At 35.3% G+C, this 12,220-nt stretch overlaps 1 protein-coding gene across 1 annotated transcript in view; it reads right to left on the minus strand.

Annotated features, from left to right (window-relative positions):
* LRPPRC (leucine rich pentatricopeptide repeat containing) overlaps positions 1-12,220 on the minus strand; it is a 103,409-nt gene that overhangs the window by 39,546 nt on the left and 51,643 nt on the right. The window lies entirely within an intron of this gene.

Genomic DNA, 12,220 nt, shown 5'->3' on the forward strand with positions numbered 1-12,220 from the left:
GTCAGTGAATTGTGCTCTGCCCGGCTGTAGAGATTTGCAGGGTGGCTGCTCGTGAGCGTGGTCACCTCATGGTTGCTTCACCCCTGAGGTTGTCCCGGCTCTTCGAGAGCCTGCTCGCAAGGGAGCAGCCTCCCGGCAACCCCAAAACAATAAGCCCTCCCCTGATAATAAGGCCCAAGCCATATTTTGTGGGTCAAAAGAAAATAAGACTGTCTTATTTTCGGGGGGAAACGGTAATTTGAATATTACAATGTAATTCATAACAACAGTTGTTTTTAAAATGCAAACCTACTACAACATTTACTTTTTTCTCATTCTATCTACTGTACTGTACTGCACCTATTTTACAGTTCTGGTCATTCATATACTGTAGTTAACTAATTACAACCTAATTTTATTCATTCATTTACAAATTATAGATGAAAAAGAGAATTTAAATATTTTAACCAATTAATACACTAAGGAAACATAATCTATCATACCAGTTCTACCATACAAAAATATTAACATTCAGTTGGTAACTATGAATCTGAATCTCAACTAAGCAGCATAATATAATGAGCTGACATATACAAACATATTTTATCTTATTAACCATGATAATAATAATATGTATGTGCCCATAACAAAAACATCATTGGTCTAATTTAGAATTCAATTAGTTAAGTGTGTGATGATGATAGTATGGTCATATAGTGTGGTCATATATTTGGCAGATTAATTCAAAATTTTAGTGAAAATTAATAGATATGTTAGAGACATCGTCAAAACTAACTTCTAGCAATTAATTACTGATATTTGTTGTACTAGATCATTATATAGAAAATGTTGAGAGAAATTGAAAATTCAGCATGTTATATTTATGAAACAAGACTTGTTACATAACTTCAGAATCAAAATTTTTGAAAGAAAATTATTCATTTAAACTCTTCCCGTGAATTATTATTTTTAAAGGTTGCTAAAATTTTGTAAAGGTCGATGCAAATTTCCTTATTAATTACAAATGTAGGCAACATGATGATATTACTCCAGTCCAGATGAAATTGTAAATAGCCTGGCTTGTTGGATCTTTACCTTATCCCCATTTACTGAGCTCTGTTTACAGAACATTTTCTGGCACCCCACAGAGTCATTTGAATTATTGTCATTTGGGGTGAAGACTAAATTACAGGTTAATTTCAAAACTGCAAGAGGATGATACAAACTAGATTACTGTCATACAAAAGAAATGCTATAGTAGCTACCACACATGGATATAAAGCTTAATATAATCAGTGTTTTCTTCTGCTCTGGATAAAAGTTCAGTTAACACACATAGAAACAGCTTGGAAACTCTTCCCCACAATTTTCTTTAGGGTACAATTTTGTATGTTCAAGTTTTGTATATTTATTTCAGCTTCTGACAGTGATTCTGGAAAGAGCAATATTATTCATCTCAGCTGCTTTCCCACTGTATTAAATTCATTGCGTATACACAAGTTATCAATAAATGAAGGAGTAATTGGAATGCCAACCAACCAGATACATTACTAGTGTCCACAGGATTCAAATATATAGTTCTGAAGAAATCTAGCCTGTGTTTGTAAACTAAGAAATGAGTGAAACGTAAAAGGGTTAAAAGTAATAGTTAGGAAATAAAGGGAATGCATACACCTATAAAGGTTACATTTCTAAACTGTCATCTTGACTTAACATCTGGAGAGTATTAGAATGACATATTAATATTCAGTTTCAAGATTGCCAGATGAGAGTTCTCCAAACATATTTACAAAATTAATCATACCTACAGCAGAAATCTCTGGAATTAAAGTGCTATGCATGCTAAGACACTTTCTTACCCACCAATATCCAGATTTCCCCAAGCAAGAGCTGCAGAGAAAATACACTTACAGAACCTGATGCAACATCAGAAACTTCTCAGTGTGAGGGAACTGGTAATTTGGTTCTTTTAAAAAATAACAGCAGCAGCAATCAGTTATTCACAATGAGGTATGTTCACTGAGTCACTCTGAGCCCAAGCCAAAGATTTTTTAATAAGCCACAGCAAAAATTAAATGGAACTATACGAGCCCAGCCTCAACCAAAGTCGTGCTCTACTGTTATGCAACTGATTTTTAAAAGAACACCTTTCAAAAAGAGACTTGTCAAATCAACTACCTTCTAAGCGTTTTTACATATAATTTTTATGAAAGAAAATTTCAAAAGAAAAAAATATGAATTTCCAAAGAGAAAGGGAAGTAAACAAAAAAGTAACAAGTGAAAAGAAGCCCAAAGAAATAAAGAAAAGAAAAAAAGGCTTCCAATATTCTTAAAAGGGGTTATAAATATATTTTGTCCTTTTTCCAAAGTTACAACATAACTTCCTTCTTTCTGCAGTTTACCCTTTCTAAAGATCAAGTGCATAACTCACAGGTTCATTATAAATCAGTGATAAATGTAGTTATTGTCCTTCTCTAATTATGCAAGTCAATTTTGACACATCTGCTAATTGTCATATTTACCATCTATTCCTCCATTGTGGGTATTTCATAGCCTTTCCAGTTTTGTGAATATAATAATTTTGCAATGGTTATATAGAAATATAATCTTCTATAACTCTTTTCTGTTTATCCATTAGTCCAAACAAGAAAAGTTATAGTTACAATTGAATATTCATCTTTAAATCTCTTTGTATCACTGTATTTGAACCCAAAATTTTCTGGATTTTTTTGCAAGTTCACCTGGCATGATAAAATGACCCTTCATGTTTTCCCTTATTTAAATTTGAAATACTTTTATACATTCGAGACAATTTTTCTGGTACATCATTTTATAAAATACCTCTTTTAATTAATAAGAGTAGCATAAATTTCAATCCTTTCAGCCACATATTTTCCCATTGTTCAAGCAATATATTATATGCCTATTCTTAGGCTATATTCTTACCCAATTTTATCATACACTCTTTCACTTGGTTCCCCCCCCCCCCATTTTTCCAAATTTCACCAAAGTCTACACATTTTAGCAACTATACGTTCATGATTTTATATAGTTCAATTTCAAATTCTATATTGTGCTGTTCAATTCCAAATATCCTGTTATCTATTTTTAATTTTAAATCTCTTTCAATTCTGCATATGAAAATTACTGAAAACTAAATCCCTCTACAGTCAAATTCTCTTGATTTCATCCTATATTTTCCAGACTCATGTAGAGCTCTTTATATATTAATCATTTCCTTTAGCCTGCTGTTTCTTTTCTTTAAAATTCTTTTTGTGCTGAGATCCATAGTTATTTTAGGTACAATTATATCTATTCCATATGCTCAATTTGGCACTTTTTAAAAACTTATATCAATTTAACGTACTATAAAGATCCAAAGTTTAGGCAATGCTTTTCAAGTTCTAAGATTCTCTTATTTCTTAGCAGCATTCACTTATTCAACCAAACCAAGCTGCAAGTTACAAAGTATAATCTCAAATCAGGTAGCCCTAGTCCTCCTCATCCCTTTCTATCTTGGAACTTTTTAAATTTAATCTTTAGAATCCTTGGTGCTCTCCCAGTTTGGTTATTGAGACATTTCATTACCCAACTAGGTATCTTCGTCAGTGGTACAAGGGAGTGGGGTTTGTTCTCTGAGAGAGCAATGAATATTGAAATCTCTGCAAGAAAATAACCAGGCTCAGAGAGCAGCAAGGACTCCACAGTTCAATCCTGAGCTCAAAATATTGCCATACCAACTAACACACCATTGTTAAAATGACACACACACACACACACACATAATGAAAATAGCTGTTTTCTTCAAAAAGCACCATTTTATTCATAAAAATTCTACCTAACAATGTCAGTTGTACTTTTTCCAATCTTAGCATATCTATAATTTCATTTCATGTCTTAATTGTTCTGAAAAGATATACAATTCCTATTAGTCACCCAACTATTTCACTTTTCTCTCAATCTTAAAACCATTTTTTTAGGGTTTTTGCTCTTCCAGCCATGTTTTTATTAACACCTTCATTTTCTTATTATTAATTTGAAATTGAGGTAGCACACTAAAATTGTTTAATTTTTAAATTAATATTTCTATTTCTTCCAAAGGACGGTCCAGTTTTTCACCAAATATTGCCCATAATTTATACTTTTCCTTTTTAATCCTTACTCTAGCCATTCTTTTGCCTTATCTTATGGTTTTATTCAATATTTTCAGAGGTAATGTGAATAATAGCATCAAGGAGTGCCCTCATCTATATTTCACAAATGTATATTCTCTGTTTACATTTATCTGCCTTCTGTAAAGTATAAATTGACTTTGCCCATTTAATAAAATTCTCACCAAAGTCTGTATCTTCCAAAATTTTAAACAAGAAAGTCTAATTCAAATTGACAGAGGCCTGTATTTAGAATGATCAGTGAAGCTTGTTTTTGCTTATGCTGTTTTAGGCATTCCAAAATGTTCAATATATTTCTATTATCTATCAACCGACTCTTTAGTAAAAACGAAAGCACTTCACAGTGGGACTGGAGCTGCGAGGCTGCTTAACGACTTCAGAGTGTAAAAATTGCAGTTGTTGAACAAGGCAGTCATATGATATCTCACTTAACTGCTTCTGTAATTGAGATTGATCCCAATTATGGTCATTAACTGAGGACTACTGTAATGCTATATTAATATATTTCAATCTAACTACCTCATATCCTTTCATTCCATTAAAACAGTTCATTTTTGGAAAAAATAAATAAATGTAGCAATTATTCCTGAAAGAAGCTGGAAATCCATCTGGTTCAGGCACTTTACCTCTTTTAGCCTATTTTATGGCTTCACAAACTTCCTTGTTGCAATAGGTCATTCATTATTAGTTTCTATTTTTCTGTAATTTTCACTAAATTTTATTTCTTGAACCATTACTAGGTGTGACAGCTTTTTTATACTAACTGCTAGGTAACTTAAATGGGAGGATGTTACTGAACTTTTATTGTTCTTCTTAAGTATGGGATCTCCACTTATATGTGGCTGACCTTTCTGAAAAGAGAATGCCAACTGTTCGATCTAATTTAGCATGGCTCTTCCAAGCACTGTAGATAATTGTATTTTCTGATGGTGAAATTTTAATATAGATCAAATTACTTGAACGTTTTGTTGCATGAGCATAATCTTACAACTGTTCGTCATATTGTTTATATGAAAGTTGGAACATTTTGCTATTCAAATACACTGCTACATTTTTTTAAAACAAAGCTGTTTCATTGTTACTTGCATACCTGACAGTTTATATATTTCAATCCCAGCAGTACAGTGTCATAACTGTTTTTGAGAGCTCTATTCTACAATATGATATAGGGCTTCTGCCTAGGTAAACATGCAGTCTACACAAGCTGTATTTGATTAGGAATTAATCTCTCATTCATACATTTAATTGAAAATTGAATTAACTTGTGATTAAGCAAATGTTATTTTGCAACTCACCTGAATGAATCTTAACAGGAAATAATGAAATAATGAAATTAATTCATTTCATTAATTGTAAACATTTTCAAAAATTGCAATATTAAAACTATCTGTACAAATTAGAAATCATTTATTTGTGAATTACAGGTACATGGATAATTCTTTTTTATCTCTTCTAGTTTTAATTTATAACAAATATTAATACTAAAAATATTGTCACTCTTTCAGCTTTATAGTTGGTATATATGTACAAACCAAGCAGCTTGCTTGATTAAAAAAAAAAAGCAAAATAAGAAGCTAAATATTGATTTTAATTGGAATAGAGTGTTTTAATGTTCTGCATATCATATTAGTGAAGTGGCAATTTACCTAAGGGTTTTACTAATTGGAATGCTCTCAAACCAGAAATCACTAGAGAGAAAGGAAGAGAAAAGGGGGGGGGGAGGACTTGGGGAAGGGGAGGGGGGGCAGAATGATAAAAACAAACCCCTCTGCAAATCTAAAGCAAAAGTTAGCCTGGAAAGAAATCAATTCAAGAAGGTACAATCAGCTTAAAAAAATTATTCTGTTAAGAGAACAGAGCTCTTAAAAGAGCTAAACGTCCCCCTCCCCCTTGTTCATCAGCTTTAAGGAGGAATCTTCAAGGAGACTCATGTTGCAATTACAACTAATCCTCCCCAAAAAATTAACTGTGTTGAAGGCTTTGTAATTTCCCTAGGTACAATTTAGCTGTCACTTACTTTAAAATTTACTCAAACATGAATTCCGAACAGCACTAACTTCACATGTCAAGTGCTTTCCAGCCAATTGAGTCTAAACTGGAAGTCAGTGTTAAACAACTGAATGATTAGACAAGATAGCTCATTTCCCTACTCTTTTGTTCAGAATAAAATGCCACATTTACATTATCAGGCTCAACAGGATTTTCTGACAGAGGGAGAAAAAAACCTCCAGCGAACACTGTCCGTACTAAATGCATGAAGCCTGTCATTTACCAATCAGCCTTCAAAAAGTAATAGCAATGAATGTAACTTAATTACGACCCAATGATCCTTGACGAAAAATCATCTTATCACTGTTCTGTTCTCCTAGGGCAAATGAACCACTTTTGTCCTTTGGCACTAAGGATGTAAAATTCTTAATTGCAATAATGGAATAAGAGAGACAAACCTTTCGTTCACTTTTTTTTAATTGTGTTGGTGAGACGAAAACAATCCATAAATAATGCAGACGTTTGAAATAAATATAACGTAAGCCGATAAGGGGTGGTGGTGTATGTATAGATTTATCCACAGCGTTGTGGAATATCAATAGTTTGGAGGGGTGGAGGAATTATTTTAAAAATAAGACTAGAAAGTTTAGGCCAGGATTATTAATAATTTTTTTTATTCTCAGTTCAAATCTGTTTCAAAAAGAAATGGCTAGAGGCATTGTTTAAGCATAAATTATTACATAACTTACCGGACTGGCCAAAATAATGTAACTATGACTGGGAGACGGCTGTAGTCTCCCAGTCATAGAAAATGTTCCATAAGAAAAGCTGAATTGAAATTAGTGATGTCATTTCAAGACTATTTTCTCTACTGAAACACATACACCCATACCATTTTGTCAATGTCTACAGAGCAGTTTATTGATGCATTTATACTGCCTTCTCTCTCAATTGGTTTCATTTGCCTTCAGTGTTACTGTCATGTAGCCAAATTTGACTGGCTATTTAACAGCACAATGACATCTTATTCACAATATCACTGACTGGTTGGGATCACTCCCATGATTGATCCGGGAATTAAAATGTTACCTTCAGATTGTCTTTACACGTAGTCTTTGAGTTACAACCACAATTGGGACAAAACTTTTGGTTGCTAAGAAATGTGGTTGTAAAGTGAAATGTCATGTGACTGCATCACTTAGCAACCCCAATTCCAGCAATTCTATTTGCCATCATTAAGCACATTTTACCAGTTGTTAGCCAATCCTAGATATTCCAGGATGGTCCCTCTCAACTTTCTCTCGGTAAAGTAAGGTGCCTCCAACTTCTTCTACCTGCCTATCTCCACTTTCTCCATCTCTGTCCTTTTCATGGCCTTGGACCTGCCTGTGACTCCAGGCTTTTTCCGTTCTCCAGGAAGTAGCAGCCACCCTAGCTCACTGATCACCCTGTACTCCAACCCCTGTCATTCTGCTTTCTGGTGCCCCACTTCATATTTGCCATCTTCTTGCTGCCACTACTGATGAGGCACACAACCAGCCTAGCTGGTGGGGCAGTACTGGGCTTTGTGTTGAACTATGGCTAGGGGGATGCTTTTTACAATCCCAGTAGCAGTGCACCAAAGCGCCCCTTTGTGCTGTACTCTTGGACTGGGCTGGGTCTGACTTTGCACCTGGGGGGAAAGGGTGCAGAGACTAAAGCATGGCCCTGAGCTGCAGCACATCAAAACAACCCTTTGCAAAGAGTTCCTGGACAGAGCTGGATTTGTGCTGCCAAAATAAAGGGGGGGGGGGGGGGAAGTATAAAGCAGCCAAAGATGGTAGATCCTCTCGGGTGGCATAGTACACAATTTAAGAAGGCCAAAAAGACACAGAGAGACATATTGGGGAATTGCAGTGCCCCTGTGGTCATATGTGTGAGTGTCACCAAATTCTGATCACATTACTGTGGGAGCACTGCAAAGGAAGTAATTTTGAGTCCCTTCATTCAGCGCTCCTATGACTTCAAGCAGTCACTGAATCAGTGGTCAGAGGCTACCTGTATGTTCCCTAAGTAGCATCATCATGCCAAGAAACCTTATTGGCTTATTAGCTTTGATAAAAATTCTTGTAAGAGCTCAGAAAAAATACTATAAATATATCCAGTGAAAGGGGGAAAGAGCAGTAAGAAATTTCACAATGTCAAGAATGCCAAATAAAATAAAAATGTTATCTATCATTTGTAAAAGATTCTTTAAAAAATTAAAAAGGCCAAAAGCTTATAAAATATTATATAAGGAAAAAAAAATCCATAAATGAAATTTCCAAAAGATCTTACAAAATTATATAGCCTTTTCCCAAATTGAGGTAAGCCATTCTGCAGTACATGAAGTAGCCTTTCTGTGCACTAACATTTTCAATGGAAGCCTCACCACAGTATCTTCAGCAGGATCAAACCGTCCATGAACGTATGCGAGAAATCCTTTCTTATGTTTGGGATACTCTTCAAAAGAGATTTAATGTATTTGGACATCTGATTTTTTGCTCAACTATTGTAAAATGTTTCATATATTTGCAGTTGTACTGCCTCCCAGTTCACTATATTAAGCTAACTCTTCAACATTTTATATTAAAAATGTATACTTTTTATTTGCCATTTAAGAACTCATTGGGGAATGATAGTTTAGAAATATATTTAAATAGCAAAATAATGCTGAGAGTGTCAGACATCCTGAATGAATAAAAATGTTATTTCTGATTCCAAACCCACCCACCACTTTTGCTAAAAGGACATATTTCTCAGAACTGTCACAAACCTGTTCGATTATCATCAACCTTATTCCAGAAAATATAGGAACAGAAAGTAAGACTTTTAAAAAATCTGGTCAGAAGGTGATCTAATAAGCTTGTGTTAAGCTTGAATAACACACTTTCACTTATACACTTTAAAAGTTTTGCCATGTCTCAGTGATAAACCAAATTATTGCAATGCTTTGGGAAAGACCTTTGGAGACAATGGGGGATGCCTAAGAAATGATCAAGTAAGAAACAGTATAGCCTGGAAGTGCAAAATGGGCAGGGAAGCGGCTCACAAGGGATTGTCCCTAGTTTTTTAGGCTGTAAAGGAGACAGCAGAAAAATTGCATTTTCAGACTTTCAAGATTCTGTTAATGTAGTTATATGATAAAGTAGAATTAGCTAATCTGGTCATTTCGTATCTGGTCTAGCTAGTAAGGCTGACAATTATACACACTACACAGAGTAGAGTGAGCCAATAAGAAGTTTCCCCATTTATCTGGTGTCCTGACAAAACTGAATGCAGATACCTTGTATGACATGTATGACTAATAAAATGATATTCAATGGTGAAAAGAGTAAGGTTCTACATTTAGGCAACAAAAACAGAATGCAGAGGTACAGTATAGGTGGTACCGTGCTCAATAATAGTAACTGTGAAAGGGATCTTGGAGTTCTAGTGGACAACCATTTAAATATGAGCCAGCAGTATGCAGCAGCTGCCAAAAAAGCCAACACAGTTCTAGGCTGCATCAACAGAGGGATAGAATCAAGATCACGTGAAGTCTTAATACCACTTTATAATGCCTTGGTAAGGCCACACTTGGAATACTGCATTCAGTTCTGGTCGCCACCATGTAAAAAAGATGTGAAGACTCTAGAAAGAGTGCAGAGAAGAGCAACAAAGATGATTAGGGGACTGGAGACTAAAACATATGAAGAACGGTTGCAGGAACTAGGTATGTCTAGCTTAAGAGAAAGAAGGACTAGGGGAGACATGATAGCAGTGTTCCAATATCTCAGGGGTTGCCACAAAGAAGAGGGAGTCAAGCTATTCTCCAAGGCACCTGAGGACAGAACAAGAAGCAATGGGTGGAAACTAATCAAGGAGAGAAGCAACTTAGAACTGAGGAGAAACTTCCTGACAGTTAGAACAATTAATCAGTGGAACAGCTTGCCTCCAGAAGTTGTGAATGCCCCAACACTGGAAGTCTTTAAGAAGATGTTGGATAGCCATTTGTCTGGAACAGTATAGGGTTTCCTGCCTAGGCAGGAGGTTGGACTAGAAGACCTCCAAGGCCCCTTCCAACTCTACTATTGTATTATTGTATTATTGTATATTGGCACATGTTCAGAGAGGCAGTATATATTTGGAAAAAAAAATAGAGGGGGGTGTCAGTGGATATGTTCCCCTTGACAGAACCTCTGCCTCTAGATTTTACACCAGCTTAGGAACAGGAATGAGAACCAATGCGGTGTAGTGCTTAAGGCAGACTAGAAATTGAGAGTGTGCATGTTCTAGCCCTGACTTCAGCATGAAATGGATGACTTTGGGCCAAACACTCTCACTTAACCCTAGGAAGGAAGCAATAGCAACCATTTCAAAAAAACAGATTTTACCCCATCACAACTTCATTCATGTTCATAGGAATGGTAAACTTTACTACAAAAATGAATAATAGTCTGGCACCTATGTCCCCTTGTGGCATACTTTCCAACTGCATTCTAGAATATGGTAGATCTGATGTTATCACAGTGAAACACAGGAAGATAAAACTCTTCCGACAAAATGTACGGTCGTAATTTCTACTTGTTTGTTAGTAATATAAAAATTAGACTTTTTCATGATTAGACTTTTCATATAAAAATTTAAGATAACCTGAGAGCATTCAAAAAGGGCATTATCCCACCCTCCTTCTATGCAAAAGCTCCATTTGCAGAAGTGAAAATCATCTCATCTCCCCACCGACTCAGCAGTACACATAGTGAAAACACTGCTATCACATTCAAAAGCTTGGAAAAAGTTTGTGAAAGGTTTTTGAATATTTACATGTAAAAACTAGCACTAATAGTTATCATCTCACTTATTCTCTATCCCACCTGCATATGAACAAAATATTCAGGACAAACATATAAATTTAGCAAAGCCTATACATATTGCAGTCAAGCTGAAATGGCAAAAAGAGGCTTGTTCTTAATACTACCATTCCCTATGTCTGGAGCATTCAAAACTGCTTAGGGTTCTGAACCATCCTAATACTCCCAATGGTATGACAATCAAAACCACAGTTTTGAAGAATGGAGCTCCTAGTTTAAAAGAATGCAATATCTTTACGTCTCCTGGCTCCAACTATTTCACAGGGTTGCTGTTGAGGGGAGAAAATGAAAAGGGAACCCAGGCAAGACGCTCTGAGGGAAGGCAGGACATAATTCTAACAAATAACATTATTAAACCAACAACAAGCTCAAAGTTGACATGAGAAGAGAAACTGTATACAAATGCATTCAACGTGTCATAAAATACTCTTGACCAGTGAATCAAGAAAAAGAGGGATGTATTAGCAACTAGGAATGAAAACAAACCTTGTTTACAAATTAATACCTTGCATTTGAAAGTTTAACTGTTCATTATGTATGGACTGCACTCTCCTGTGAATTACATTTTATGGTTTTATTTATTTAATTTGCTTTTAAATGTGATAGCTGCCCAAAATCACACATGTGAGATGATGGACAGCTGTATAAATTGAAGGGATTAATAAATAACTATTGCAGCTTGACCAATACTGCTTCTAGTGCAATGGCATAATATAAAAATGGGAATTAAGAAAATATTGAATATGATTTAACATATATGAAGTGGGCTAATACACACAGAGATGAAATTTTAGATTGAAATGAATCCAAAGTATGATTCTCAGACTTCCATATTGTCTCTCATGATAAGGGTTGTGGACTGACTTTGCTGCTGATGCCAACCTCTTAAATCAGTACGTGTTTGCTGGTAAAAATTAAAAATGGAATATTCCACCAGAGCTGCTTTGCAGCTGTTTATCAACCATCCTGACATTGCACAAAGGATAAGTGAACAGATGTTGATGTCAGTCTTTGAGACTGGAGAGGAAGCAAATAGAAAGCAATCATTATGCTCCAGGACATGCAATAGAGACTGATGGGTGCATCCCTGCATGTGTGACCCCCCCCCCCCAAAAAAAAAAATCTGTCTAGGATACTTTCCAAGCTGTATCCTCTTGTAATTGCTTAGCTTGGCATGCTACTCTACAGTTAGTCCCTGAACTGTCAGTA

Source organism: Natrix helvetica (assembly GCF_964273705.1).
Source record: "Natrix helvetica genome assembly, chromosome: 2".
Lineage (NCBI taxonomy): Eukaryota > Metazoa > Chordata > Lepidosauria > Squamata > Natricidae > Natrix > Natrix helvetica.